General features: G+C 37.4%; 1 long non-coding RNA gene across 1 annotated transcript; it reads right to left on the bottom strand.

Moving 5' to 3' along the window:
* Positions 1-2,352: 2,352 nt before the first annotated feature.
* On the bottom strand, positions 2,353-6,142 carry LOC127746543 (uncharacterized). Its single transcript, XR_008008258.1, has 4 exons — positions 5,368-6,142; positions 5,214-5,295; positions 4,989-5,103; positions 2,353-2,585 (listed from the first exon to the last, which is right to left on the bottom strand). It is a non-coding gene; the product is annotated as an uncharacterized LOC127746543 (long non-coding RNA).
* Positions 6,143-11,245: the final 5,103 nt, after the last annotated feature.

Genomic DNA, 11,245 nt, shown 5'->3' on the forward strand with positions numbered 1-11,245 from the left:
CTCATGAACACCCCTAATGTATGGCACAAAAGATTTATAAAATCAAAGTACTTTCACACAAAAAAGGCCTAGGTTAACAAAAGTCTCTGACTAAGAAGACCAACGTATCTATAGATAAAAAATCAAATAATCAGATTTTTAGTTATTATTTTTATATCAAAATGTCTAATTTATTATTAACAATTAATTTTAATATTCGTTATCTAAAATTTGAAATAACTTAACGTGTATACCTTTATATTTAATTAGGTGTTAAGTCTGTTGCACAAATACAAATATCTAATTTTTATACTTGTTATTTAGAGATAATATTTTTTCTCTCTATGTATATAAAAATATAATTACATATTAGCATAAAAAATTATATTGATAGTTATAGAATTAATTCAAAATTATTTTTTTAAAAAATAATTGAATTTTGATTCTCACTTTTAATTATAACATTAGTATTCTCTCCAAATTATATGTAATAAATATTTGAAAATATTTGAGAGAACTCTTTAATTTTGGAAGGAAAGAATTTATTTTAATTGCAATGAGGGAGTGACATGTGGCACCTTTTTGTTGTAAAATTAGTATGGAGGAAGGGTGGGCTCTTTAATTTTGGAGGAAAAGATTTAATTTCAATTGCAATGATGGAGTGACATGTGACACATTTTGGTTGTAAAATTAGCATGGAAGAAGGAAGAATTCTTTAATTTTGGAGAAAAATATTTAATTTTAATTATAATGAGAGAATGACATGTAGCACATTTGGGTTGTAAAATTAGAAATCTATAATAGATAATAGATTTTTTTTGTTCCATTTGATTCATAAGGCCTTAAACTATATATTCTTCATACAACATCATCTCATCACTCTTTTGTTGTCCGGCCCAATCATTGCAAGGCCATCCGTTCAACAATTTAAAACCAAACGGAGCCATCCCATGACCCAGCGTAGGAGGCTCGGCTCCATGGTGGGCACACCTCTTGCTCCACTCAATTCCACGCTGCACCACACTTATGGCTCACGGACACGTGTTGCTGCTGTGTTCTTCCAATCGAAAATCTATATATATATATATTGTTTTATCTTATTCTTCTCGACAAAATTATTTTTATATCGTCTCAGTTCATGCTTTACCTTCTTTTGTCGATACGTGAGCATTACGAATTCGCGATTTTATTTTTACTCATTTTCAGACTTCTCGATTAATACTCATTTCAATAATACTTATAAACTTTGTATTAAAAATCTACCTTGAGAATTGTATCACTTTATTATCATTGACTTATGACTCGAGTATAAAGATTTGAATATTAGAGTGTTACAAGGACTATCACTTTTTTATCAGTTGAATATGGCGATGGCAGCCCTCCACACAAAGCTGTGTTTCTTCTTTCGTATTCCTAAAAGAAAGAGAGAGATACTTATAAGTCTCTAATCATCGAAAAAAAAGACATACAATTGTTTTTACATACACATAAATATTTTTGTGAATTTTTTTTAAATATTAGAGAGAGAGAGAAAGAGAGTAGTATTATACCTTAAAATTATCAACACGTCGTGTAATACGCTGTTGTGGTAGTCATTAGAAATAACGGACAAAACGGCGACGCCATTGTGATACAAAACAGCATTGCCATTTTCCACAAAAGATCATTGACATTTTGTGTATATGCACAACATATGTCAAACTCTCTCTCACTCTCTCTCATGTGTTACATTAGTTTTACTTTTGTTCTACTCATTGGAACACTCATTTTTTCCGGTTCTATCTTTTTTTTCTTCAGTCCTTTCTTTTTCTTCTATTACTTTCTAAAATTTGTTCCAACTCCACTTACAAATCATCAAAGTGGAGTAGTAATTGTAAAACCCGGTTAATTAACGGCTAATTAGTCTATAAATAAGAATTTATTCTAGAAAGCCCAAAATATGATTTTTGTGGCTAAATATGATAGAGGAGATTGAGACAAGAATTTTGGTACCAATTTTATAGAAATCGGACCAAGATTGGACCGAACGGGCCAAACCGGGCCAACCGGACCCAAAGTGGGCCCTTGGCCCAATATAACTAGACCAAAACCCTAGTTTTCAACATTCTCTCTCCTCACTAAACACACTCACATGCTGAAAATGGAGGCCATGGAGGGAAGAACACTCTCTCAAGTTCTTTCTCTCACTTGATCTTCAAACCACCATAACTTTTGATCTAGAGCTCCGATTGTAACACCCTAACTACCAAAGCTCACGCTTCCGGCTGCGCAACTCTGATAGCTCAGACATTACGACGACACTTATACTATTTAATACTAGAATATGAGCCTGTTTAAAACTTTTTACCACAATATCGTTACCAAGATACTTCATTCGATAACGTACATCCATAGATATCATACAACTTATAAAAACTCGTAAAGAGTACATCCATGTATATACATACATACATATAAATAATATTACAAACATTAACCAATACAATTCCTATCCCTCTCACAGAATATATCAAGATAAAGGCGAGGGTACAAAAATAATAATCTAAAGCATACAGAGCATCTCAATAACAAATAATTAAACTCTTCATAACTTCTGCGCCCAAATCCTGAAAGGGGAAAATGTAGGGGGTGAGAACATCATCCTCGAAAGGGTTCTCAGTAGAGGGTTTTTTGGGAATTACTGTAATAGGATACATGAAGATAAACCGTACCAGTGATTAATAACCATCTTATGCCTCTTTTCAAAAACAACAGTTTACAATAAAAGTAAAGTCAGAAATCTTTTTTGAAAGAGGAACTGTTTAATTCTCAAAACATCAAAGCATTTCAAAAAGGTTTATCTATACTGAACCAAAATAACCTTTCATATCTTATTCCAAACCAGAACCACAAAACCGAAATCAACCATCGGTCCATCTCATTCAACCACGGCCCTAGGCCCAGACAATCCAACCACAACCAATCCACTACAATCCAACAGAGTTCCAGATGCAAACACAAGTAGGAAGATGCAAACACAAACAAACAGTTATTGCAAGTAGAACAATTAGCAGTTAATCACATAGGCAAACCAAGTACAATATGCATACCCAAACAATGTCACATAGATGCATATGATGCATGCCTGTCCCTAGTGGCTGATGATATCATCTGTCGGTTATAGAGCCAACCCGACAAGTCCTGGTAGCTAACCATTGGACTGTCCCTCTGTCGCGCATCTCCAACTCGAGTTATACTCATCATAAACTTGATCATAAACATGATCCATATCCATCACCCTCACTAGTGAATATTTCGGGGGCGAGCTCATCCGGGACTTTCACAGTGCCCGGCCACACTTACGACATAGGGTCAACAGAGTATCAAGTCTCAACCTGGAGCACGTGGTGGCTAGCCACTGCTACTACCCAGGGAAACTCGTATCTCAGATAGTGGAAGTGCAAATCACAATTATCAATAATTCAGCATATACATGCATTCATTCTCATTCGTGGAGCAACATCCATCTCAGCCATCTGGCTCACGATTCAGTCCAGAACCAGCCAATATTCATAATCATACACAGCCATTCCGGCTCACGGTTCAATCCAGAACCAGCCAATATTCATAATCATGCACAGCCATTCTGGCTCACGGTTCAATCCAGAACCGGCCAATATTCATAATCATACACAGCCATTCTGGCTCAACTCAAAGTGAGTTCCCCCTTTTAAAACAAAGACACTCTCGGTATTCTCTTTCCAAAACTTCCAAAACCATGGCAAGTTAAGGATTTATTTCAAAGTATTCAAAATCACCCATACAACAATGGGATTTTATAACAAAGGTTCCTCGGCAGAGTCCCAAGTCTTTAGGGGAGAATAACATAACTCATTTCACCAAGTTCATTTAAAATCATTAAAACCTTGGCTTTCCGATTTGAGATCTAAGCCAAACCGAGTCACGTAATCATTTACTTCTTTCAAAGCCATTTCCTTTACTTAAACAAAACCGGCTTCAATTCCATAATTAAATCTGAAGCGTTTCAAACTGCTAAGAGAATCATTTTTGTTGTGTTAAACTAGAGTTCAAAGGGTACTCTGAATCTTATTTAAAACGTCAAAATAATGAGGTTCATCAATCGAAATCCAATTCCTTTTAAAATCACGAAAATTCTTCCAATGGACACTCTTTATGTTTAATAGAGAAAAACATAAACCCGTTTTACCTTTTAAAACAACCCCAAGGCAAAATTCTCTTTCGAATAACTTGTACCCAAAAACATACTATTCTTCTTGGAAAACAAGGAGAAATCATGATTCTCTTTTTTTTTCAATAATTCTTTCAAAGCATAGCTTCATCGCTTTCATAATCATTCTAAGCAAAGAATTCACAATCCTCCGAGTAAATAGGAAGGGCATTAGACTCAAAATTTCCCAAATAACATTTCAAATAAAGCCTCGGGTTTTATAGAAATTTCGGCAGCACCTCCCCTAAAACTTGGACTTTGCCACCCGGTTCGGGTCCCAACTAAACCGTTCCTCAATCCCTTTTCAACAGTCCAGAATCCAAAAATCAATTCAAAATCAAGCTAAATCCAACAGTCGCCTCATTGGCATATCTCAAGGAAACCATTTTAAAATCAAATCAATATCAACCGATTTAACTCATTTCTAAAGCTTTAAAGAAATGGTTCAATAACAAATCATTTGTCCAAAACCAAATCAATTAAAATAAACCAGGCTGAATTCAAAAGTGCATTCGACTTTTCACATCATTAAAATAATTGACTCAATTCAAACCAATCCTCAACGGTTTAAACTCAGATTTCAAATCTTTAAAGAATCAACTTCAAAACATTACATTTCACAAAGCCGCACAACAACTCAGCCAAACCAACATCCATAATCATTCAATCAATCAAATAATACATAAGGCAGATACAATCACCAAATACACAATATCTCACATCAGTATCCATATGTAATAATTTCAATACACAAAACATAGTTTTTGGAAAGCGCCCCTACCTTAAAACGCAAATTCCATAACTCAAACGCATCATAGAGTCCTTTCCGCCTCAACCCGAACTGACGGCAACCAAAACCTTAGCTCCCAGTCACGTTCGCAATAACCATAGCAACACTACTCGCAACATACAATAATCAGAACTCGACCCCACGTTACCAAAACTCATTTATTAACCAAACACAACCGAAAACTAACGCGAGGCTTTTCAAAACATAATTTCTTACCGGAATAACAACACGAAGCAGTTGCGATTTCGAACCGGCCTAGCAACAGCTCCGGCGGTGGCCAGAAGCTCCGGTGGATCAACTATAAAAACCACGCAGCATTAAAACCTTCTCGAAATCCAAAAAGGCAGAAGCCTCAATTAAAACCCCTTACCGGAAGAGTCCTCCGGCGACGGCAGCGAGGTTCTCCGGCAACTCGGCACGGTGGCGCGGTTGACTTCTCCTCCAAGAGTGGCTGTAACGGAAACAGCGTCTCCTCATTCCGTTCACAATCCCAGCGGCAGCCACAGCAGTGGTTCTAGGCAGCTCTGGCGGCAGTGGACTCCGACAACTTGCAAAACCCCGAGGCAGAGGCAGACAGCAACTCCGGTGGTCTTCTCCGGCGACGACACCAGCCATCACGGGGACAGCGGCAGTGAGACCCCAACAGCGGTGAAACCCCACCTCCTCCCAGTCTCAGACGCGAGTTCTGTCTCTCTGCCACCCACCGTGCTTGACGGCGACGATTCCTCCCGCGGCGGTGAGGACGCATCTGGATGCGCGACTGCTCTCCCTCTTCGCGTCTCTCTCTGCGCTACTCCAATGGCGGCGAGGGTTTAGACGCGCATCTCTCCCCGCGGCTGAGCTCCTACACGCGCGCCCTTCCTCTGTCTCGTCGGCCCCTGCCTTGCGTCCTTCTCCTTTGTGGTTCGGCTTCTGACGGTGGCTCGATGATGATCGGCGGTGACGTGAGCTAGTGACTCCATGAATGGCGCCGCAAAGCAGCTCGATGGTGAGCTCCAAGGTGGTGGATCGACGGTGGCAAGGCCTCCCCTACCTTCCTTCTATTTCTTTCTTCCATAGTGAAGAAAGCTGTGTATACACTGCGGCTGCGCATGATTGGGAAAGGGGGAAGAGTGGGTTGGTGCTGCTGGGTTCAGAGAGGGGAAACGGGTACTGGGTTAGGGTTTTTCATTTTCAAAATTAGGTTTAGGGGCAATATAGTAATTTCACATGAAATTGGGAATAATATAGTAATTGAAACCCAAATTAAATCCAACACTATTTGTACATAGAAAATACTATTTGCTCATCAATTTCACAAATTATTTTCAATAGAATGCCCAAATCCAAAAATTAGAAATAATATACTTAATTTCTTCATTTTTCAAAATAGCAGTGGATAATAATCATAACTCATCTCAAAGTCAATAAATCAAAACTTGCCTTAATTATCTATAATAAAATAATCTCTGAAATTAAGGCTATAAATAATTGTAGGATTTGAGACTTGCTCATAATAAGACTTTTCAAAGATTCTGGGTCTTACATTCTACCCACCTTATAAAAATTTTCGCCCTCGAAAATTGATACAAAATGAAAGAAATTCCATAACAGTTCACCCTTAAATACATTTAAGGAAAAAGCAAAAATACCTTAACATATAAACATATATACGGTTTTCAAATACTTGGATGGTCGTATGCATAAAGATACAAAGGTAGGAGTGTGATTGCCAAGCAAATGTTACAAGATAGGCTCAATGCACAAGGTCATATGATCTCAAGGCTTTACAAACACTTGAGGTGCCAAAATAGGGTGCAAATCAAGATGGGCGTCCATAAAGCAAAGTGGTAATTAGTGTGGTAAAAGGCTGCAAAGCATGTTGGTATTTAAATAGCGGCATAATGTTCACTGACAAATCTCATTCCCACTTCAGAACTTCAATTTCCCCAACTCCACCAATCATTTTACAACCTCATGACCAATCATAAGCCTAACAACCGCAAACCCGTTCGCAAGGAACAAAACACTCACAATTCATAACGTTGCACACCTACCGTTTCACCTACCATACACACATATCACGTCTTAAAGAACTAACGCATCACGTTACGTATACGTCTACAAGTCGCACGTGATATCAAAACAATTCTCGAGTCTACTCAGAAGGATACAAGATTTAGAAAGGAGAGTCAAATGTCAAGGATAGTACTCATAGATCTGAGGGAATATATCCAATCCCAGACAACAAGGATGATCAAGCAAATGAATTTTGCTAGAAATAAATCAACTGACAACCTCAAAGATGACCCTTGGATCAAAGAAATTCAATAAGACCAATAAGCAGAAAAATCAGTGCATTAGTTTGAAACAATTTCAAGCTGAGCCGAAGAAGCATGAGGTTTGCAGAAGAAAAAAATTTTTTTTTCAAACCCAAGATGAAGCTCACAGAACTCAAGAGCATAATTACTATATTTTCGAATACATTGTTCTTAAAAGAATCGGAAACTTATAAAAATATCACTTCGCAGTCTGAAAGAGAAGTTAAACAACAAACATCCTTCAAGAGAGTAACGAAAGCATAAACGTGGCTTTACTTCAATACAATTTCATGTTGAAGTAGATTATGTAGAGTTCCAAAAACAAAATGCACACAACTTTGGCTAAGAGCTAAAATATTTCCTCAAATATTTTAGAAAGATAATTAGATGCACAACTTAACCAAAAGCAGTTCATAAAAACTCGGAAGTAATCAAATGCTTGTTCATAATTCTCAAAATTTCATATTCAAACAAGCGTGTATAACATTTATAGCAAGTACAAAAGAGGAAGTTAAACTCTTTTTAGAAAAGAAACTCCGAAGTAAAAATTTGTTTACAATTTGGTAAAGGAAATAAGTGTGCGTTACAAACGAATCGGTTTCCACTAAACAAGGAAACTTTTCAAAACCTCATTTAAAATAGCGCATGCCAACTTTAGAAACAATTTCGTCAAAATTGAATAATGGTTTCACTCTCAATCAAGTAACAGGGAATAGATTCAGTTTAGAATTTCTTCAAAGAGAATTCAAAACTTCTTTAAAAATTCAAAACAAGACTCCAAAAGTATAGTTGAAATCACCATTTCAAAAGGATATTCAAGGATATTAGGATGTACTTGAAAAGGAGTCAAGCCATACAAGAAAGGATCTTAAATCAAAGTAGTTCAAACAAGATTCACTAGGCATGAGTCATCAAACAAGCTTTCAATTGATCCAAAAGAATACAAAAGTCATAAGGAAAAGACAACTCAATCATTAGTAATTTCTCAAGGATAAATCTTTGACTAAAAACTTTTGTAAAGATAATGAGAGGATATATAAATGATGCACTATTTTGAAACGAATCAAACTAACTCACATAAGAATGAGATTCACAAGATTGGAAAAACCAAGATCAATGGTAATGTTCACAAGATTCAAAGGATTAGTTAAAAACAGGGTCAAGCATGACATTCATGGAGATGGAGAGCTTAAGAGAGAATGAGTCCGTTCATAAGAAGAAAGCCATGAGTCCAACATCTTCAAAAGAACAACAATGGCATAAATCATATAGCATGCTAAATCAAACTCAATTCAAAATAAGTTAAGTAAAGCTTATCAAATGAGACTCAACTGGGATAAAAGTGAAAAAGCTTTCCTTTCCAAAATTTTGAAAAATATCCAAATACCTAATCAAATGAAGATGTGCGTTGGAACCGTAGTAAAATTACTAGAAAGTCAAATTGTATTTTAAAGTAAATGTAGTTCCGTAAACTAGTAAAAGCACAGGCAGGGTATTAGGAATAAATAGTTGTCAAACTGTATAAGAAATCTCAAAGTTTTATACATAGATAAATATATATCTAATCAACAGCAATTTTTATAAAACCTCAATTGGCTGTGCTCACTGTCAAATAAGAGAAAAACTGAATCAATAATTTCTCTAATAATGGACTCAGAATCTCAGAGTTAAAAGGCACAGCGCATCATGACAAGTTCAAAGCTATATCAAAGAATATGTGAATTAAGAAGAACTCAAATCGAGGAAGATAGATGCAACAAGGATTCCAAACAAGCATATGCAATTAAGTTCAAACAGGAATGCATATGAATGGAGGAATAAAGTTGAAAAATCAAGCTACTTTTCAAAAGGATTAATAACCAAGAACTTCAAGTTAGGATACGAAAGAATAGGTCGACTCGAACAGAATTCAAGACACAAAACTGAGCAGCCTCGAGAAAAGTTTTCAACGTTCCCAGAACCCGCGATTCGCTTAACTCAAAACTCGGATTTCATCTATGATAACTCATTAGTGCTTTCATATACAAAATTCACTAGTATTAAGCCGGCCAAACTTAATACCAAGAATTATGCAATGCAAGACTAACATCGTTAATCAATATACCGTCATGTGCATAAAGCTCTAATTCTCATCATTTGACAAGACCTAATACATGACAAACGCTCAGAGTATGCAACTGAAGCATAGTTGGTCCATTCCTCAGGCTCTACAGGAAGGACTGCTCTGATACCATAATGTAACAGCCCAGACCACCCGCTAGCACGATATTGTCCGCTTTGGCACACAAGGCCTCACGGTTTTGCCTTTGACGATAGGGATGCTAGCCGAAGCTCCCCACATTCACTCGTCAAAACGCGTCATGCTAGGGAGAGGTATCCACACCCTTATAAGGCATGCTTCGTTCCCCTCCCCAACCGATGTGGGCCTTACACCGATTGCCGCTCTATTTGTGGCCACGCGTTTACCGCGGAGAGCTCTACAAAACCCATACAATTAATCTTGAGGTAAGCCACGTTTTACTCTTTGAAATTCCAGCCTTGTTTTCGAGTTTTATGAGCAAAAATGTTGAGATTTTGGGCTCTTTGATGTTATAGGACCCAACTCTCTTGAAGGAGAAGGTTAATCTTGTCTCCTTGGACCTTGGGTGTGGTAAGATTCTCAAAGGTTAATCTTGTCTCCTTGGACTTTGGGTGTGGTAAGATTCTCAACCCTAGTGTAATTTTGTTGTTCTATGATGTTTGGGTATTGAGATGTTGTGTATGGGTATGTTGATTGTGGCTTAGATTGTGTATGTGTGAATATTGGAGCTTGATTGGTGATATTGAAAAGCTTAAAAAGGGATTTGGTGGTGAAAAATCTGTTCTTGGAGGTGTTGAGGCCTTGAGAGCTTGTGGATAAGTGATTTGGAAGTGCTCCGGTTGAGCTTGGGAAATCGGCTTTTGGAAGTGCTCCGGTTGAGCTTGGGAAATTGGCTAAGGTATGGTTTCGGTTTCCCGTATCTAATATGTAATGTGGTAGGAAATACTTAGGCTAGAGGCCCTAAGATAGGCATTGAATTTTTGATGTTGTTGAATTGTTGATATATATGATGTGGTCATATATGTGATGATGACTAATGATGCCTTGATGGTATGATGTATGAGAAATATGCATGTTGTGATATATGCTTGATGATTGGTTATGGTTGAATTGTGGGTTGAACCTTGTTGATGGTGAGTATGATATTGATTGTGTATAATGATGATTTAGTGGAATTGATGTTGTTGAGAATTGGCACGAGGAAGAGTATATGATATGTCAATATATTTGAGTCTGAGCCACTCATATGATATGTCAATATATTTGAGTTTGAGCCACTTGGGTAAAGTGGGTTAAAATGATGAGATAGTGATTTTGATAAATTGTGGTAAAGTGTCAATGTGTGAGTTGAGGAGGCTTGATGTTGAAATTGATATATTTTGATTGATTTCAAAGAAAAGGGATGAAAATGACATGTTTTGATTGATTTTGAAAAGAGTTGAATATGGCTTGTTTTGAAAATGGCATGTTGTGGTTTTGTATGAAAAACATAGTTTTTGGGCATACTTTGATGGGACATAACTTGGACTGCGGATCTCTGTTTTGTACCAAATCTGTTTAGAAATGAAATTGGATCCGGGATGTCCCTGCCGTTCGAAGAACGGGTGAAAAACAATTTGAAATGAGGAAGTTATGTCCGTCGGAAGATTGGGGGTTGAAACTGTGAATTCTGCAGCTTTTAACTTAGAAAAATTTTTAGCAGAATGACCCGCCGCGCGTAGGCGCACTTGGCGCGTACACGCCGTTCTTCTCGAAAGCGCCATCCACGCGTGCGCGGGCGCGCCGATGTGCTGCACCCAATGCCCAGCCATTTTCCAGAGAGTTATGCCAGAACTGTGCCAGTTTTGTGCCTGAGGCACGAGAGTACC

The sequence above is a fragment of the Arachis duranensis genome, chromosome 4, assembly GCF_000817695.3.
Source record: "Arachis duranensis cultivar V14167 chromosome 4, aradu.V14167.gnm2.J7QH, whole genome shotgun sequence".
Taxonomy (NCBI): Eukaryota; Viridiplantae; Streptophyta; class Magnoliopsida; order Fabales; family Fabaceae; genus Arachis; species Arachis duranensis.